Consider the following 21,377-nt stretch of genomic DNA (forward strand, 5'->3'; position numbering starts at 1 on the left):
CTGCACAGCTGAACGAAGTTGGAGGTAGTTAGCAGGCAAATGATATACCCACAGGAGCCAGAGATCGGAAGCTCTTTTCCAAGGGCCACACAGGGAATCTGTTTGGCCCTCGGAGTGGGCTCAAATTCTCCTTCAGTCTCCCACTGGGTTGCCAAAGTTATGGAATTGTAGCGTCTCTGGAGAGTGCTCACGTGAATTCCGTGAGATCTCTCCCCCACCGTCTCTTTTTTCACAGTCTCAGTTCAGTAGCACCACAAATTTACTAGGTCCTAATCTCCTGTTAATTCGCCCCGCCCAGAGTCAGGTTTTTCTGCTAGGCTCAGGGCCGGTGCAGACCTGAGGTCGCTCTGCTTATGACGTATGTCCAAGATGGCGCCTGCTCTTTGTCTTGCTCGCCCTTGAGAGGTGAGCCGAGAGAGAGAAACCCGTGTCCGTACCAGTCACCTTTTTTTTTTCCCTCTCTCTCTCTTCCAGTTAGCTTGGTGAAGTCCCCCCCCCCCGGGGGGGGTCGTTCCCTCTAGTCTCCTCTCCCCGCTTGCCTGCCGGTGTCTCAGGTTATTGAGGTTCGGCTCACCTCGCGTTCCAGCGCTGGTGTGTTGAGTCTGCCGCTGGTGTCCCGAACTGTGGGCTCCCACGCTCTCCACGCAGGTCCGCTCCCCTTCCAGCGCCGATGTGTGGACTCGGAGCCCTGGACGTCCCAAGTCTCTCCGCTGTTGTCTGTGTGGCACGCACTCCCCTTCGAGCACTTGCGCGCAGACCCTGCAGCTTGCGCAGCTTGGTCCCGCGGCTCGGCTTCCGCGGCTCGGTCCTGCGGCTCGGTCCCGCGGCTCGGCTTTCGCGTGGTGGGCAACCTTGTTCTCCCAGTAGGTCCTTCGATTCACGACCACTGGATCCAGAAGAGTTTCCTCTGCAATATTTTGCTGGTTCTTTTTTCTGAGGCTACCGTAACTCCCCTTTTATTAAACTAAATTTTCCCGGACTATCGGTGCGCGCCCTCACTATTCCGCCATCTTGGCTCCGCCCCCCACATTTAGTTTCTTCAAACAACAACATCTACTCACTACCTCAGAGTTCCTGTGGGTCAGGAATCCCAACACAGCCCGAGTCCTTTGCTTAGCACCCCCTAAAGCTAAAATGAAGCTGTGAGGCTGTATTTTCATGAGCAGGCCTGGCTGGGGAAGAATCTGCTTCCAAAGACAGTGAAGTTGTTGTCAGAATTCATGTCCTTGCAGTTGGATTGAGCTCTGTTGGTTAGAGATTGCCCTCAACTCCTAGAGGCCACCATATTTTCTTGTCACATGGGCTTTTCTTTGTATTTAAAAACTATTTATTTATTTATTTTTAACTATTTATTTATATATTTATTTGTAAGTCAGAAAGAGAAACACAAACACACAGACATACAAAAACACACAGTGCTTCCATCTACTGGTTCACTCCCCAAATTCCTGCAACAGCCAAGTCTGGGCCAGGCTGAAGTCAGGAGCCAAGAACTCCATCTGGGTCTCCCACATGAATGGGTGGCAGGGGCCCCAGTACTTGGATCATCATCTGGTCCCAAGAAGCAGCTGGGACCAGAACCAGCACTCCAATATGGGATACTGGTGTAACTAGTGGTGGCTTAAGCTGCTGCATCAAAACACTGACCCCAACGTGGGAGCTCTTAACACTGATACTTACATAATCAAGCCAGCAGGGGGAGTCTCAGGAGAAATCTTGCTAGCAAGACAGTCTTTAATATGAGGTTCATAACATATATCATAGAACTTAGAACATGTTATAATGTAACAGAATCATGTCACTGACATTCCATAATCTTTACTATATTTTATTGATTGCAGAAAGTCATAATCTGCTTGCAAAGTGTGAATGCCAAAGGCCACTTCAGAGACTGTCTGCTGCTGTCACTAAGAGGAAAAGGCATTGCCCAATTTCCCCAATGCATTTTCTGTTCTAGCTACAGAGATCAGGCAAGCTTTTGTCAGCTGTCGATTAGAAGTATGATACTTAGGGAAAGTCAGAGAAAGTAGGATGAACCAAGTATAAAAAAAAGGTCAAAGAGACACTGGTCGTCTCCAGGTGAACTAGGAAAGTGGTGATGTCAGTGTCCAAAAATAGTCCCTTAAGTCCTCAGCATCCTGCCAAGATGGTTTTGGAGAAGGCAATCTGTGGAGGCACCCACTCACTTTGCGGGCCTTCTTCAGCCATCTTTGGACCTACTAACTCAGAGCCTTACAGCTGGAAACTGACCCCTCAGCCTTGAGCAAATCTATCGACCTGGTGGATTAATGGGGAGGTAACTCTACACTCCTCTATATGCATTAAGTATTATTATCAAGACACAACCCAATTGTTCTGAGGAAAGGACAGGGGGAAATGGGCTCAAATTCCAATAAGGAATTTATGCGTATCTGAGGAAGAAAACTGCTAATAGCAATGGCTAATTAAGCACTGAGACATGCTATAAATTGAAGCTATGAAATATCTTTTTTTGCCAAGATTTTCAAAACACCTGCAAACATGGCTTTCAAAATGCAATGGGACCATTGGCTCTGAAGACTCTCTATACTTAGCACATGGTAACACCTCAAAACTCAACATTTATAAGATACATTGGAGTTTGTTGCTGTTGATGCTCAATTTGATGGAAATAATTTTCAAACTGAGATTGTTGGTCCACCTGCATTAAAATCATCACAGGTATTGTTTAAAATGCATATTATTAGGTCTGCCTATGGGTGTCATGAATTCAAACCTCCTGATGGAAGGCTTGCAACATATATGTTTTTAACAAGCACCCCAGGAAGTGTTTATGTACTCATGAAAGTTTGAGAACCACTGTAAATGAAACATAATCCATATCAGAACTTGAACTCCTTTATTCAACTGTCCTCATCCTTACACCATGAATCTCAACCCCCAATTTCAAAGCCTTAAATGTTGTCTCTTCCTTTGAGTAGATAAAAACACATCTCACAGTCTCCTGGCTTTTGTCCCTAAATGCAGTCAAGCAACCAAACTTCCGGACACACACAATGGCTGCTGCCATGCTGCTTCTCTGGGGAAATTACATAATAGGTTTCTGGCACATACCACCAGCGCTGGAATTACAACTGAACCCCCACCCCCGAATCGCCAGGAGTCCTATATTTTGAATAAAACCACAACAATATGTCTGCTGCTTAGACACTGCAGTTAAGAGAGTAGGGGCATGCTTGGAGAAGTGTGTGTGGTTTGCTTCACTGAAGCTGGCTGTAACATAGCATCCTACCCAGTAGAGAGCCTTCAGTCTGTACCCTGTGTCTCTACATACTGAACTTGAATTTTTGCAGGACCCTAATAGGGTCCCCAGGAGAGCTCTCACATGAAGTCCAAGAAATCTGAGGAAAATGTGGGCTTACATGATGGACTAATTTCATTTCAATAAAATTCCCATATTACATTCAATGCGCCTGGCTTTATTAAGTTTTGTCATAAACGCTGGGAACACTTCCAAATTTAGGCTTGCACAATTATTTTTATTGGTGCGTTAACTAAAAATGGTATATGCATAAGTCAGAGTGTACATTTGACTTCATCTGGGGAGCCAAAATGAGCTTTAGTTTGATTTATAGTCATTTTACCCCTGTAAATGAGATACAGGAAATAGGGGTTAGAGTTTCTGATCACAGCATTTCTAAGCCCTCCGCTGGTTCCATCCGCAGCTCTGCCATGTATCTAATGAATTTAAATTCCAAATGTCTATCTGCAACCCACAAAGTCACCAAACAAAGAGACAGGCTTATTTTCAGACCCAAAGCCAGCCATCCAAACTGAGCAAAAAAATAAAAATTAAAATAAAAAAATAGAGTTTGTTGCACCAAAGTGGGAATAGGGAGCTCTTGGTGCTTTGAAAGGTTTTAATTGCTATGGAAAAAATCCTTTCAAAGATTTTTTTTCCCCTCAACATGGGCCCCTTGGAAACTTTTCATGGGGGAACTGTAAAATATTTATACAGCTAGCAGCACTGTTAAAAAAAAATAAGCCAGCAAGAAACATAGCAGTGAATGAAAAGCAGACTTGACTTAAAGTGAGCCTTGCAGATTCAGGGGACCCAGAGAGGGGAGGTTGCTGTGATTTCAACCCCTGGAAAACAGGATTAATCCTCACCAGCCAGGCCCACAGACAACGCCAAATAAATGGGCATGCGATCCATGCAGTCACACAGAGCCTGGCACTTGGGGAGGAAGGTCCTGCATTTGGTTGAATCCTCTGCAGTTACCATTTTGAAATTTTTCATTTTTGAACAAGAGCACTGCATTTTTTCATTCTGCACTGATCTCTGGACATCTTCCAGCTGCCCCAGCTCACAGAACTTCCCCAAGAAGGCTTCTTTCAGATGTCTCAGGATGGTCCTCTCCTCTTCTTTCTGGTTGTTCTTTTCTAGAAGAATCTACAATTCCAACCATTTAGCAGTCCCAAGTGGCATCACTACAGCTCCCTCCAGTGCATTTGGCTGCTGTTCATTCTGCCCATGCAGCTTTATCCCCCTAGGACATACGACGCTAACAACCCATTTTCAAAACCCTGGAAAACACAGCGCTAAGTTTGTGAATGGACCAGAACGTGTAGAATTCTGCGTTGAAAGGAACTGTGGCAGTCTCATTTTGTAGAGCAAATTTAGTCCTGGAGAGACGAAGGAGATTTCGTGAGGCGACTTTGTTCGTAAATATCAGGTTAGAGACATGATCTAATATACATGCTGCTAGCCCATTCTACAGTATCCACTGAGAGGCGTGAATGTGGACAAGCATAGTGCCAAACAGCTCCCAAACTTACTTGAAACCCGCTTTCGTCTTTTCTCAGCACTTCAATCAGCAATGGCATTATTAAGGAAAGGACTGAAAGGATAATCACTTGCTCCACATCAGCTCTGCAACTATCTCCACTTCCCACTCCTATCTCTGGCTGGTGATGATTTATGGTAGTAAAAATAACAGATGTAAACTGCATAGCTTCCTTGTGGTTCTGGCCCAACCATTGATAGTGTCAACCTTGTACAAAGGAAGAATAGAATCCAAAGGCCCAAGAACCCCTACACTTGGCAGCTAAAGTGCAGAGGGGCAGGATGAGACTACCCCGAAACTTCCCAACTGGTGAGAGTGGGTTACAGTATCAACACAATCTCATCAATCAGAAGAGACCCTCTTGTCTCAAGGCTGATTTAATTGCCATAATTCAATTAACATGCTTCCACTAATTATATAAACTTTTAGATGACAGTTCAACAGCAGCACCACTGAGAGTAAACCAGGTTTTTTTTTTTATTCATTTCTAACATAGTCTCAAGTTAATTATAAGTAAATTGCATTGATTTCTTTTTTATATTCTGCCTTCAACTGTTTTGTTGCATAATATTAGAACATAATTTAAAAATCCTAGGTCTTTGGAGAAAGAAAAAAAGGGCATTTATACCATGGGGAGTAACTGTGGCATTCATAAATGTGAAGAAGCAGGCCCTCCCTCCCTCCCTTCCTTCTTTCATTCCTTCCTTTCTAGATGACAATTCTTATCAAATGTTAATAAGGGAAATAACAATCACATCGATTGAAATGCATATTTATTTTCCAGATTCTCTGACCCAAAACTGTATCAGGTTTATGTTAAAGACTTAATAAAGATTTGTTAAACAAATGATCAACATTGATTATTGGATAAATGTTTTGGGGCATGATAGAGAAAGGCTGAAGAGGGCAAGAAGCTCTAGGATCTGATTTCAGAGACTGTATGTTCTTTCAGGAGACAGAATAAAATCAAACACAAGTAACTCCAAAACATAATGGAGTTTAAGATACTGAAGAGGAATGCATAGCTATATCATACAAATGGTAAATCAAATTAGCTCTTCCCGTTGAGGAAGATAGCATGAGCCTTCAGTACAAGTTATTACATCTGCATACAAACAAGAGTTGACAAATGTGAGTTATCTGCTACAAACCAAAGGGTATTGGTTCTATCACAACCAGAAACATTTCAACAAAGCAATGGATGCCACACTAGGATTGGCCCAGCACTAATTTGCATTCAGCACAGATTCATTTTGGTAACATTTAGAGTCCACTTTCAAAAGTATATATCCTTTGTACCACCATACTCAATTCTCTTATATTGTCATAATTTCTTGATTGAGTGGAAATCTATAGGCACATCAGAATTTTTAACAGATATTTATGATTCTGAAGATAATTCATTGAGAAAAACTAGAATTGCTATTTTTTTTTTCTCACAGGGTGGCTATCTGTCTCACTTTTCTAGCTAACATTTGATTTTACTTAGATTGCATTTGCTACTTGACAAGGCCACAGGAAGAATTAGAAGTCCTCATATTGCCACTAATATTACCAAACAGGCTAGTATCAGCTCAATTAGTAGAAAAACACAGAAGACGTTTTTAAACTTAAAGTAGCCACCATGGTACCCAGGATTAAAATGGCTAAGGAGACCATGAAGATGAGACTAACCCCGACCCATCTTTGAGTCCCTACTTAAATGTCACTTCCTTATGGAAACTTCATTGCCTCTTCCCCAGACACTGGGATTCTAGTTATTGACTACTTCTCCTTATAGAACATGGAACATGTGAAATTCATTAGTTTTTAGCAGTCATTGAATGCTAGCTCTTCCCGGTAGTTTATAATCCCCATGAATGTAGATCGAGCCTGTTTGCTCACTATTGCATTTCTGGTCTGGCACATGCATACCTTCTATAGATGCCTTTAAGGAGTCAGACAAAGCAGATAACGCTCCTTTCTTATTCTGCCACCATCCCCATATTAGGTGGAAGGCTTTCAACTGCATGTGATAAGCATCTAGCTTGAACTACTTTATACATAAGAAAAAAGGCCAATCATCTTATAAAAACCAAACCTTGGAAAGGCAAGTCACTTTCCATTCAAGATATCCCAAGGGAGGATTCTGACTGGTGCTGCTTTGGGCTGTGTCCACAACTTGAACTAACCACTTTGAAGAGAAGAATATGGCACTAAATGGCCCAACTTGAGTCCAGTGACCGCATCTGTGTCCAAGGTGGGAGCAGAATAACAGTGTTACTCGTCCCACCAGCCATAATCCTGGGTTATTGGGGAAGTGAGAAGTAGGGAGCAGGTAGAAGGGAAGGCAGCGGGGTGGCACTGGGGACTGCAGCACCAGCATCCTATGTAGGTGCCAGTTTGAGTCCCAGCTGCTCCACTTCTAATCCAGATCCCTGCTGATATGCCTGGGACAGCAGCAGAGGATGTCCCAAGTCCTGGCTTCAGACCAGCTCAAATCCGGCTGTTGTGGCCATTTGGGGAATGAACAAGCAGTTGGAAGACCTCTCTCTCTCTCTGTCTCTGCGTCTCTGTAACTCTTCCTAATAAATAAAATAACTCTTAAAAAAAAAAAAAGAAGACGAAGAAAGGAAGGGAGGATGTTAGACACATACAACAATGATGCTAGGTCTTCCTCCTGGGAAAGATGAGGCATTTCCACAGTTCTGAGTTCCCAGTAGCAAAAGCTTTGATGTGGTCAATCTTATTTAATTTTTTTCAAGAGCCATAAAGATTCAACAGCTCAGATGACCTTTCCTATCTTTACTGAGTTTTCGGTGAAGAAAGTATACCCATGTGTCAGTAGCAATATTTTGTGATTTAATACAAAGCGTGCTGCCAATAAGTAGTTGTGATTGATTGACCTGAAAAACAATGCATATTTCATGTTTTGTTCTGTGAAGTCCAAGGGGGCAGGGATGGCAACAGGATTAGGGGCAAAAGTCATTCTCCTACTTCCTTCATTAGGCTCTTTCTTGCTCCTACACATGGATGGCCCTTAATAGCTGATCTTCTGGGACCTTGGAACTTCCTGCTGCTTTCCTGTGTGCATGAGATGTCTTCTTATGCCAAGGCTACACATGTAAATCAGTCCCTCTTACATGGAATGTGTACAATGGGATGGATTTGTTTATGAGTTATACATCCAGCCCACATGTGGCTGCACATGAAATATCCATTTTTCCCCCTTTTTTGTTTTGTGTGTCGGGTTGGGCCTCTTCTCTATTTATACAAGGACAGAAGAAAAGTTTAAGGAAGGTAAAAGGGTCACTGGGCCCATTATCCTGGCCTTCAACATTTTTTTTTCCTGCCATTTCCTTTCATCCATCACTGTCCTCCCTGGAAACTCATCGACGTCTCTTGAGTTTTGATTATTTTTCCTTCGGTAATGCCCCTTTTAGGGAACCTATTTTCAGATAATTACGTTCTCTGCAAAGCAGTTTAGCCAGAACTTTCCTGTTGATCCCAATTTTCTGTCTACTCAAATTCTATTCCTCTTGTTCCTGCCATGCAGGGAATATTTGCATTCTTTCTGATTGTAGGGGACTGTGCAGTAATCTTACACCATATGTATTTTTATATGGAAAGTCATGAGATCTTTATTTTGCATTCCTTAACTATGAGCCATCATCCATTTCCCATGCTGTGCAAGAGCAACTTGGGTCCCAATGCATTCCCACTGGAGAATTCCCAGAGAAGCTCAGGAATTTGGTCCTTGAATCTCTCCTTTTGCTGAGGGGAACAGGGGAGGGAGTTATGCATGCTTGCTTATTTGAGGATAAACATTTTTAAGTTCCAGTGTCTCCAACTGTCTAACTCCCAGGTACTTCATGCTCACAACACTGATGTCATGGTGGTTTTAATTATAAACTAACACGAGTCCAGGGACATAAAGGAAGGACCAGGTGGGAAGCAGATCAGATACATAAACACTTCTGCACTTGTCTTTGCTTGCCTAATGAAGAAGGTATGCTGTGATGGATGCACCCATTGATTCTGGAAATGGAGGGTTTTCAGCATCTTCCACTCCTATATTCTGTAGAATACTGTTTCCAGGAGACATGAAAAAGTGTCCTATGACCAAATAAGTTTGGGAAACAGCACAACAGAACTCACAGAACATATTAGCATATTAGAAGCTCTGATAGTTGCATGTTAAATAAACCTACTTAACTTTGTTTAACTCAGCATTCCCTAAACTTATTTGAGCTTGAAACACTTGCCACAGCTTACTCAAAGGCGACCTGCGGAACGACATTCCTTGGACTACCCAATTAGAAGATGAAGAAATACAATTCCATTATCTTAAAAGTGGCATACTCTTTGTTGATATTAAAGACATGAATTTAATTTCTTTCTTTACTCATTGTTTCACTGCCATTTCTCATAGACCAAGATCAAGGGGTTTCTTCACTCAGGTGCACACTGTAGTGGTGAGAGAGAGGGAAGAGAGACAGGCTTTAATGGCCAAGGAAAGGATTTTTAAAAATGCCTTTAGTTCCAATTGGATCTACCTGGGGATAAGTTTGGTGAACTGTCTGAATAAAAGTTTACATAAGAGACATTCAGGTAGGGAGAGGAAGTGAGAAGGGAAGCCCAGTAGAAAGTGAATGGATCAGATCTGTTCCAATTTTGAGTTGTGGCTCATTGGTCTAAAGAACAGGGAGGAGTATTGGGTAAATATAGACACACTCAGTGCCTGATTCCTCCCCAGGTCACCTGGGGTGTAGTGTTTGACTTGGATAGCAACAGCGGGAATTTACTTCTACTGCTCTGCTCTGGGTTTCTGCATGGTGTGGATGACATTCACAGCTTCCCACAGCACTCAGAAAGCAGACTTGGGAGTCAGGAAGTCTTTCGTGGGGCCTGAGCGGCCAAGTAGCAGAGCTTGAAGGGAATCCTCTAGTTTGAGAGAGCGCCAGGAGGAGGAAGCTGCAACACGCAGGAAGGCCCGCTGGACTCTGCCCAGGTGAGTACAATGTTTGGTAGTCATTGCCTTCAGAATATGTGCCAGCTGGAGCGGGGCACAAAGCAGCAGCACTAGGAGGGGTCTGGGACTCCCCTTCCTCAGCCCTGACAAGGTCACGTGAGCTCTCTGTGCACCCCAGGCATCCACCCAGTGCCTTCTTGTAGAGAATTTGGAGGAAAGGAACAGAGGTTATTGAAACTGAACCACTACTTGGAAAGACTGAGCTTTACTTGTAGGGGGAATTTACATTTAGGGATTGGACTAAAATTTAAACTGAATTAGACATTTAGTTATTTCCCATGCATTCATTCACAGGCTAGGGCTTCTAGGGAAGGCCAGATTGATAATAAACAATATTAAAAAAACACATTTTCACTGCACTTATGAATTTTAGTGTGATTGGATTCTTAGGCATTGCCCCATTCTTCTTTTGGTATTGATAAAAGCTTAGATGGGACCATTTAATCTCCAGGCACTTGATTTCCTTTCAAACTGCAGGATCGCCATAGTGCCAAAAACTAATTGTGTGGTGCCACAATTACTGGTTTATTGTACCATTAGCTACTCCTGTGCAGAGGCCTAGTTTTATTCATCTTCTCCCCCAACACGTAGAATAGAACATTACTATCGTATCCGTGTAACAAATGTCAGTCGATCTGAATAAATGAATGGAACGTGCTCAGGCTTTGCATCTCAGGAAGTTTTTCACATGAGAGAAAATTCTCACCTATGTATCCTTCTCATAGGGACAGGGTTCGTTCTTGTTTTGTACAACCACTTTCTTTTTCCTCTGTTCTTTTTGGAATGCTTTGCAGATGAATACGGCTGGCGGAGTGGAGGAGGAGTGCTCATGTCTTTGGATGTTTTCAAATCCTCCAGAACTGTGACTCGGGAAAGGTCTTGAATCTATATGACAAGTTCTGGCTTAAATAAAAACTGAGGGATGGCATTTGGCGTAGCCATAAAGTCACTGCTTAGGGAACCTGTATCCCAGGATGTCTGGTTCATGTCCCACCTCTGCTTCAGATGCAGCTTCCTGCTAATGTGCATCCTGGAAGGCTTTAGATGATTGCTCAAGGGCTTGGGTTCCTGCCAGCCACGTGGGAGACCTAGATTGAGTTGCTGACTCTTGGCTTTAGCTGGGTTTAGCCTTGGCTTTTGTGTGCTTTGGGGGAGTGAACCAATAAATGGAGACCTATTCTCTGTTGCTCTCTCTACCTTCCAGATAAAATGAAAATACATAAAAATTTTTTTAAATAAAATAAAAATAAAAATTGAAACATCTCTTCACAAATGGATAATCTTACTAACACTCGGCATAGCTTTCCTACCCCTGACTTAATCCCACATCCCTGACCTCTTCTACCATTGTGATCTCTACAGGCCAGATGAGGTGTCAGCCCTTACAGTTTTTCTACTCTCTTCCATGTTCCTACCAAGCTTTTCTCATGCCTTTATGTTGATACGGTCCATTAAATTATACCTGAACTTACTCATGTCTGTTTTCTCCTGCAGGTTGCAAACTCAGCAAGATCCTTCATTTTTCTTATTGCATCTCCACATACAATATGGTGCCTCGCACAGTGAGTGTGGCCATTTAATATAGATATGCTAACTGGTTAAACTGGATATTTCAGGATTCCTTAGAAGCAGAAAAAAGAAAAAGTGACTTTTCCAATGCTTGTAGATCTTCATATGTTCCTGTCCTGGCTGGCTCATCAAGACTGCATGATGTAACAGAACATCTGCCGGCTCTCCTCGCCATCACTGTAGCTGGATATTGCAGGGACCACCACGGAGGACATTGAGAATAACCCCATTTTCAATCCTCCATCTCTGACTGTTTTGATGTGTGGCCCTGCCATGGCAGATTCACTCAGGGATAAGTCCACTTCCCTGGCTTGGAGCCCCTTCCTGTTCGTTCCTACAGATCCAAGACCCTCAGGCAACAACATGGTGCTGAGTTGCCTGCAGGTCTCCCCACACTGGAGCCATGCTGAGACCCAGCAGAAATGGGAACAAGGCTCCTCCCTTCTGCTTGTGCCTTTCCTGCAAAATCCAGAAGAGCTGAGTGTCTAGACAGTGATCTCTGTAAAGACTACCCCTCAGTCCCTTTTGGGTATCAGTGCCAAAAGGAAGTTTTCTCCATGTTCCCAACTAGGGGTTAGAGTCCGTGTGGACCCTTATCATCCATGTAATTTTCCTGTCCATGATCTTAGCATGTAGAATTGCAGGTGCAGGAGACTTACCTGCTTTGTTCATTAGCCAGAAAGCTCCATAAAGGCAGAGATATTGTCTATTTTGTTGACTCTCATATTTTCTTTACCAACCATTATGCCTGGCATATAATATTAACAATTATAATTATGAGACTGTTAGTCACAGTGAATATTTGTATTGTACTTTCTCTGAACCATACACTCTTCTAAGGGTCTTACCTATATCAACTCATTCAGTTCACACAACTACCCTTCATGTAGAAACCATTATCATTTACATTTTGTATGTGGATAAATTTAGGCATAGGGAGGTCAGGTAACATTCCCAAGGTCATCCAGCAAGTAAGTGATGGCATTTAAACTTAAGCACAGAAGTCTGACTGCAGAGCTCATACGTTTAATCACTGGACTACACTCTGTGACACCCACCATTCAACAAGGTACCACATTGCCCGTTTGTTCTCTGGTTAGTGAGCCCATTCTAGGAAGCAGACATAACCCAGTGGGGCTGAGGATACCTCCCTCTCCACAGCACTGAGAGTACTCCTGGCATGACAAGGAGTAGGGAACCAAGTTTATGGAAGGAGCAGTGAGTGTGAAGAGGATGCAAGTGTAGACAAGGCAAACACAACACAGGCTGCTTGGAGAACTCAGAGAGGAGTAAGGGACACAATTAGAAGTTGACACACATGGGAAATTTGAAGGAGACAGAAATATGTAAAGGGGATATTTTGATAATTTCTTTATAGAGCAGTCTATAAAATTTCCATACTGTCTCTTCTAGAAAACCTTCAGTATATATCTATATTACTTTTTTTTTTAAGACTTATTTTATTTATTTGAAAGTCAGAGTTATACAGAGAGAGGAGAGGCGGTGTGGGGAGGGAAGTCTTCAATCCGATGGTTCACTCCCCAATTGGCCGCAACGGCCGATCCAAAATCAGGAGCCAGGAGCCTCCTCCGAGTCTCCCACGTGGGTGCAGGGGCCCAAGGACTAGGACCATCTTCTACTGCTTTCCCAGGCCATCGCAGAGAGCTGGATCAGAAGTGGAGCAGCCAGGTCTCAAACCGGCACCCGTATGGGATACTGGCACTTTAGGCCAGGGCATTAACCTGCTGTGTTACAGCGCCAGCCCCTATATTACTTCTTAATTCACCTTTATTTTCTGTAACTAAGATAGCATTAAAACTGAGCAATGGGGAACTGGCTCAGGTTTTATAAGCAGTTAATGAGTCTCAGCCCTGTCTTTGGATCTCATAGGGGAAGAAAGCAGAGAAATGGCTTGGCTGGAGGGTGAGGCTACCTGGATTTAGAATTTCTGACCAAGTGCCCTCCTGTTTTAGAGTTTGGGTACATGCACATGAGAAACTACAAAAGAGGGAAAGGAAAGCTTGAGATGGTGCAGAAATAAAAACAAGAGAAAGTGAGAGAGGATATAGAAAAACCTGCTTCTTTGATTTGTATGGTGTGATTTCTGAAATTGCTCCAGCCTCGACAGGATTTATGTGGCTTCATTAATCACACTTTCTTTTGAAATGGAATTTTCTGCCTCGGAGCCTTTGAACGTTGACATCCAAGTACAATATATTCTTTCCAAATCACCTCTGCATAAAGACAACACTGTTGAGGGAATTTGCCCAGATTGGAGGTGGAGCCTGTTGGGTCCTCAGATATTGATGACAATATGCCAAAAATAGGACTTCCTTTCCCAGCACAGAAGGGGTCCAGCATGATTAGGATCCCAGTTGTAAACTCTGGGCCAGGAACCAGTGGAGGAGAAAAAGAAAGGGGAGGAAGAGAAAAGAGAAAAAAGGGCCCCTTGTCTTTGATGAACAACAGGCAGCGCCATCTAGTGGCGATTCATGTTTATCTTAGAGTGCCAGTGACCTCTCTGCCTAGCCTTTGCTCTTTATCAGACAGATGAGAAAACACATACTCTTCTTTCTAGTGGCAAGGCGACCTGTAACCAAATTAAGTGACAGAGTTTTGGGGAGTACATGGGTATATTGAAGCTGCTGCCAATCAGAGCGGCTGAATCCGAGGCATCTTTTTTGGGTTGCCATGTTTGTGCTGGGAAGTCCACACAACAACATGAAACAAAGGACAGGAAGGGAAGGGAAGGGAAACAGTTGTCATCAGAATTCACAAAGGGGCTGGCACTGTCGCATAGAAGGTAAAGCCACCACCTGTGACACCAACATCCCATGAGGTGCCAGTTCATGTGCTGGCTACTATACGTCTGAGCCAGCTCCCTGCTAATGGCCTGGGAAAAGCAGCAAAAGATGGCCCGAGTGCTTGGGCCCCTGCATTCACATGGGAGACTCAAAGGAAGCTCCTGGCTCCTGGGTCCTGGCTCCTGGCCCGGCCCAGCCCAGCCATTGCAGCCATTTGGGAAATGAACAGAGGATGGAAGATATCTCTCTCAAGCGCTCTCTCTCTCGAGCGTGCTCTCTCTCTCTCTCTCCCTCTGTAACTCTTCCTTTCAAATAAATAAGTAAATCTTTTTTTTTTAGCTTTTATTTAATGATATAAATTTCCAAAGTACAGCTTATGGATTACAGTGGCTTCCCCCCCATAACTTCCCGCCCACCTGCAACCCTCCCCTTTCCCACTCCCTCTCCCCTTCCATTCACATCAAGATTCATTTTCAATTCTCTTTATATACAGTTTAGCATATATTAAGTAAAGATTTCAACAGTTTGCACCCACATAGAAACACAAAGTGAAAAATACTGTTTCACTACTAGTTATAGCATTAAATCACAATGTACAGCACATTAAGGACAGAGATCCTACATGAGGAGTAAGTGCACAGTGACTCCTGTTGTTGACTTAACAAATTGACACTCTTGTTTATGGCGTCAGTAATCACCCTAGGCTCTTGTCATGAGTTGCCAAGGCTATGGAAGCCTTTTGAGTTCACCGACTCTGATCATATTTAGACAAGGTCGTAGTCAAAGTGGAAGTTCTCTCCTCCCTTCAGAGAAAGGTACCTCCTTCTTTGATGACCTGTTCTTTCCACTGGGATCTCACTCACAGAGATCTTTCATTTAGGTCATTTTTTTTTTTTCCAGAGTGTCTTGGCTTTCCATGCCTAAAATACTCTCATGGGCTCTTCAGCCAGATCCAAATGCCTTAAGGGCTGATTCTGAGGCCAGAGTGCTGTTTAGGACATCTGCCATTCTATTGTGTATCCCGCTTCCCGTGTTGGATCATTCTCTCCCTTTTTTATTCTATCAGTTAGTATTAGCAGACACTAGTCTTGTTTGTGTGATCCCTTTGACTCTTAGACCTATCAGTATGATCAATTTAACAGGTTAAGAGTAGAGATTAAGGAGATAGTGTTACCCCCACTATATTGTACAGCACAAGAAAGAGGCATCTAGCTCAAGCTGTAAGATTATTGTAATAAAACAATTTATGTGGTTCTGATTTTTTAATTCAGGTACTCAATTACACCTACAAGGGTGCAACATTTTTTACTTTTTATTTATTTGTTTATTTGAAAGGTAAGGTGACCAAGACAGAGGGAGGGAGAGGAAAGGAAGGATGTGGGAAGGAAGAGCAGGATGGGAGGGAGGGAGGGAGAGAGAGAATCTTCTACCTGCTAGTACACTTCCTGAATGGCCATTTTAGCCATGGCTGGGTCAGGCTGAAGCCAGGATTCTAGAAGTCTATCCAGGTCTCCAACAAGGGTGGCAGGAACACAAGTACTTGAGCCATCATTTGCTGCCTTCTCAGGAATTCTAGCAGGAATCTGGATCAGAATTGGAGTAGTGTGGATACAAACTGGGCACTCTGACATGGGATGCAGGTTTCGCAAGTGCCGGCTTAACCCACCATGCTACAAACACCTGCCCTGGTACAAATGTCTTGCTTGGATAACTTCTTGCAGCACTGCAGCTATACCAAACTTAGGGAGTAAAACAGTGAGATCTGGGGTCAGTGCTGTGGTACAGTGCGTTAAGCAGTGCCAGCATCCCTTATGTGCTCTGGTTCAAGTCTCAGCTGCTCCACTTCCAATCCAGCTCCCTGCTGATGCACCTGGGAAAGCAGCAGAGGATGGCCCAAATGCTTTGGGTCCCTGCACACATGTGGAAGTCCTGGAGGAAGCTCTTGCCTCCTGGTTTTGGCCTTGTCCAGCCCTAGCCATTGCAGCCATTTAGGGAATGAATCAGCAAATGGAAGATCAGTCTGTAATTCTTATTTATTAATTTACAAATAAATAAATCTTTTTTAAAAAGTAATAGACTCTACAGTGAATTAAGACTTCCTCTTGGCCATTGTTGACTCCTGGGAAAAAAAGAACCAACCCAGGAGATGACAATGTCACTGCTCTATAGTCAACAAAGCCATGTAATCAGAATCAGGGCTCTACTAGTTCTTCAGTGTTGTATCATTAATGAATCTGGTTTGAGATTGCCTTTCCCCTGAAATGGTTCATAGTGAATATTTTGGAGAGATGAGTTTTGAAAGATTATATCATCAACACCCTGATGTTTCATTAGCAAATACTAGCTTTAGTATAAAAAAAATAGATAATGTGAAAGTACAAAGAATGGAGTTATTGAATTATTTGGAAAATGCTTCTACAGAATTTAGCAACAGTGGCTGGCACTGTGGTGCAGCTGGTTAAACCATGACCTGCAGCTTCAGCACCCCATATGGGCGCCAGTTCAAGTCTGGCTGCTCCACTTCCAATTCAGCTCCCTGCTAATATGCCTGGGGAAGCAGAAGAAGATGACACAAATCCCTGGGGCCTACCACCACATTGGAGACCTGGAGGAAGTTCTTGGATCCTGGCTTCGACTTCACCGAGCCAGGTCTTTGAGGCCATCTGGGGAGTGAATCAGCAGATGAGAGATCTCTCTCTGTGATTCTGCCTTTCAAATAAATGAATTTTTAAAAAAAGTTAAAAAGAGACATGGTTGGGGATGACGCTGTGGCACAATAGGTAAAGCCGCCACCTGCAGTACTGCTATCCTATATGGGCTGTCCCGGCTGCTTCATTTCCGATCCAGCTCCCTGCGATGGCCTGGGAAAGCAGTAGAAGATGGCCTAAATCCTCTCTCTCTCTCTCTGTCCCTCTCTCTCACTGTCTGCCTCTGCCTCTGCCGTTCTGTAATTCTGCCTTTCAAATAAATAAATAAAATCTTAAAAAAAAAACAACTAGACATGGCTTCAGTGTTAATGAAATTAAAAATGAGAATGAATTTCCTCTGACAATCTGGGTTTTAGCGTTTCTAAAAACTAACTTCCTATAGAGTTGGTTTTTAGAACAAACTGTAACATCATTTTGAAATATTTATTTGAGAGCCAGACACACACACACACACACACACACAGAGAGAGAGAGAGAGAGAGAGAGAGAGAGAGAGAGAGAGAGAAAACACGCTCCCATCTGCTTGTCACCCCACCACCACCACCACCGAATGTTCGCAACAGGTCCCAGTCAGGCTGATTGTGGGAACAAAGAATTCAATTCAAGTCTTCCATGTGGGCGAGAGGAATCCAACTGCTTGAGCCATCACTACTGACTCCCAGGGCCTGCATTATCAGGAAGGTGGGGTTGGGAGCTGGCTATGGAACCCAGGTACTCTGATATGGAACACAGATGTCTTAACCAGTATTTTAACTGCTAGGCTCTCTGTCCATCCCTGCAACACATGGTAAGAAGCGAGAGGAAGCCCTTTCATTATTGTTGAAAACAACCAGTAAAGTGGAAGTGAAGTGGGATTGCAAGCTTGGCTATCAGTGGATCCTTGACTTGTGCTGCCCATGGTTTGATGTCTACTCATTGACATCGTTTTCAACTTCTAAAATCCATGATGCAGAGTGCTTTTCCTAATTGAAAAATCACTCTAGAGTTTCTGCCAGTGGAGGCAGATAGCAGATGAGAGAACTATGAATTCTGGGAATAATAATAATTATTTGTTGATCTCTATGAGGTACCAGTATTGCATTTCTGCAATGTACTCCTGTGCCAAAGTAGTTTTTGTTTGTTTGTACACTAATTTTAATTCTTACAATAATACCACCCCCCTTTTTTTGGTGGGAAAAGTTACAATAACTTGGCCAAGTTCAAGTTAACTTTTGTTGGCTACATTGGGTTGGGAGAGTGGTCATCCAGAGCAAGATGGCCCACTTTGGGAGGAGGCAGGAAAGAAAACATGAAGCACTTTCTTCTTTCCAGCAGTTGTTCTGACTGTACCTACGCTCAAGGTTGAGTCTAGATCAGTTGCCATATTCTGATGCCTCTACCCTCTGCCTTTCATTTATTATAAAGCAACAAAGATGCTAGTAGCTTGGAAACTAAACTTGGGTTTATGGAAGTAGCCAGCCACCAAAAGCTTCCAAGGGAGACAACTGAAATGGCTCTGTGGCTGACTATTCCCTTCCTCTGGAACTGGCCTCAGGCTATTTGAATCTATCCCCAGGTACATAGATGACTGGTCCAGTGATGAGCACTTGACCAAAGTTGAGCCAATCAGAACCTTCCCTAGGATTTTTAATTTTTTTTAACCTAAAGGGGGGATTTCCTGCTGGAGGTAGCACAAAGCACTTAAGATATAAAAAGTAGGAACTGTTTCCAGCTGCCGTGTTTCCCGCCAGGTAGAAGCTGGTGTCAGAGAAAAAGGGGAAAAAATCACAAATTTGGGATGAGACAGAGACAAGGTGGTCATCCTTCATAACCAGGTTCCAATTGTTTCTGAAGCCACCCTATACCCATGCCTGGGTACATCCCTTTCTTAAAATCCATACCTGTTGTGTTTCTGCCACATACAATCATCACACTCTGATAGACATAATCTCCTTCTTTACATAGGTAATTCATTACATTTTCACTCTTAAAAATATAAACAAACATGGATGGTCTTATCCTGCTTTTAACCAAAGAATAATTGCAATCCCAGCTGTGTCCTAGAAGTGTTATTAGCATCAGCTTATAGAGAAAGCCTTGAGGACTTAGGGTGCAGGCTGGGCCCCTTGGAGAGGGGGAGACAGACTTGTGGTCAATATGGGGAAGGGGTGAGAGTTGGGGAATTGGCCATAGCAAGAAGAGACTTCAGAGTACAAAATGATCTTGAAAGTGGATTTTGGAAGAAACAACACATTTCACTTCATAATATATGGATGCCAATCTTTTTGTAGAGACTTTTTTTTTTTTTGGAAAGGAAGAAGTGATATTTATTGCAGTTTGTCTAGATTATTTCTGACAGCTCAATGAGTCTGAAAGAACTTGATAGATTTTGCACCTATTGTCTGTGCACATTTTTATTTGAAAAATATTTTCTAGTATTCCATAAGTAACACGTAAGAGTTTTTGCTGTGTAATCCATAAGATGGAGTTAGAGATGTTAAAAGTGCCTTCAAAATGTATCTTGATGTGAATGGAATGGGAGAGGGAGCGGGAGATGGGAGGGTTGCAGGTGGGAGGGAAGTTATGGGGGGGGGAAGCCATTGTAATCCATAAGCTGTACTTTGGAAATTTATATTTATTGAATAAAAGTTAAAAAAATAAATTCACAATATATTCTTGAAAAAAAAGTGCCTTCAAGTGATCCCTTATTTAAAAGTAGGCTATAATTTTAGAGCAGAAGAAACTCACAATAACATAGTTCCAGTTCACATTTTCAGGCTGCATTGTTCATGTTTTTAAGTCCTGGAGAAAGGCCCATTAAAGCTGTGTTACTCACATTAATTCAATATTTAGCCACTTAGAACACAAACCCCAGTCTTATGGAAAACGTCATTAAAAAAGTTTTACCATATATGGACATTATTTATTGCTTAGACCTCATTGTCTACTTATAATATGCCCTTTATCAGACCCAAATGCCCACTTCAGAGATTTTCGTTTTGAGCAACAACTGGCTTCTTACATTATCCAATGATGCAGGAAAGTTAAATTACAGCCAGTTCATATCATAGAAACAAAATGTTTCCTGCAATTACTGATAAGGGACAGTTCATTTTCTCTCTGTCATCCTAAAAAAAACCTCCTAACAACAATTCATGCCTGGTTAAACAGGATTTCCACATCTACTGCTGACATCTTTCCAAATAATTCAGGGTTGTTATTACTGTACAGCCCTGGCAAGGCTCAAAAGCAAGCAGACTTGACGAGTCTGCTCAAAGCAGAGCTTAAGTAGTTGTAATTAATAATAATTACATGCCCACTACACTCCTGTTTTATCATATTATCCGTCAATGCAAATAAAAAAACCCACACACAACACACTCACAACAGGATTAGTGCATTAATAAAGCTACTCTGCATATGTCAGTGCTGTAACGTTTTACAATACTGGTAGTGCTTTCTGTTTTGTGGATTTTCATTATTCTCTGTCTGGCTGCAAAATGGTGTCTGGATAAATACAGCTTAGAACCAGTGTTATTCCCTTCCAAAAATCTTCTCCCCTCCTGCCGTGACTCGGATTCGAACCGAGGTTGCTGCGGCCACAACGCAGAGTACTAACCACTATACGATCACGGCAAGCCACAGAAGAGCCGAGCTCTAACCTTTCTTTAAGAGCCATTGCAATATTAAAATTTGTGGAAACACTGCCATCTATTGCCTAAATACGCACACTTTCTTAATACGGAGAAAGAGGAGCCACGTCTCAGTGCTCTTTAATTATTGACAGGAACAATAACAGTGCCTGAACATGAAACCAGCATTGCCTTCTTGGCTGACTAGGAAAATGGTAATGGGAAAGGAGTCACTGGAGTCACTATCCAGGAAATAGTAATCTTGGTAACAAGACTAAGAGAAACTAGCCTGTTGACTCACGCTTCCTACTATTAACTAATAATGAATATAGACTTTCCACTCCCAGGCACCACCACCAATTACATTGCATTGAATGATACATGCATCTGAGCCTCTTTTGTGGTTTTTCTATCACAAGTCTTATTTCCATATTTCATATGTTTAGATAGCACACTCTCTCTCCCTCTCTCTCTCTCTCCACACACACACACACACACACGTCAAGAACAAAATGTTCTGAGGACTCGAGAGAATCTGACAGTCTGGCTTGTTTCTCCTCCTCGAGGAAGTTAGAGTGAGTGTATCCTGACTGGTGGAAGACCCCTTTTCAAGCTCATTGATCTCTAAAGCCATTCTCCCTTCCCTGGGATATTTAGGTCCTGAAGGTACAATCATCTCCAAAAGCAAAGCTCGCCGATAAGATTAATGATTCATCACACAAAGAAATTGGAGTACTCCATGCTAGATCTATTTCAAGGAGAAATTCATTATGAGTTTCCCTGTTGTAAAAATTAAAATAGTCTGCATAAGATATTCCAGGGCTGAAAGTTTTAAAAGAAAACATCCA

At 42.7% G+C, this 21,377-nt stretch overlaps 1 protein-coding gene, 1 long non-coding RNA gene and 1 other non-coding gene across 11 annotated transcripts in view; 1 reads left to right on the forward strand and 2 right to left on the reverse strand.

Moving 5' to 3' along the window:
* The window catches only part of NFIB (nuclear factor I B), a 494,444-nt gene that overhangs the window by 372,124 nt on the left and 100,943 nt on the right, over positions 1-21,377 (reverse strand). The window lies entirely within an intron of this gene.
* Positions 9,539-12,898, forward strand: LOC149128771 (uncharacterized). Its single transcript, XR_016213653.1, has 3 exons — positions 9,539-9,816; positions 10,632-10,713; positions 11,332-12,898. It is a non-coding gene; the product is annotated as an uncharacterized LOC149128771 (long non-coding RNA).
* TRNAH-GUG (transfer RNA histidin (anticodon GUG)) lies at positions 20,462-20,533 on the reverse strand. Its single transcript has one exon. It is a non-coding gene; the product is annotated as a tRNA-His (tRNA).

This window comes from Oryctolagus cuniculus, chromosome 1 (assembly GCF_051225735.1).
Source record: "Oryctolagus cuniculus isolate XC-2025 breed Fujian yellow rabbit chromosome 1, ASM5122573v1, whole genome shotgun sequence".
Lineage (NCBI taxonomy): Eukaryota > Metazoa > Chordata > Mammalia > Lagomorpha > Leporidae > Oryctolagus > Oryctolagus cuniculus.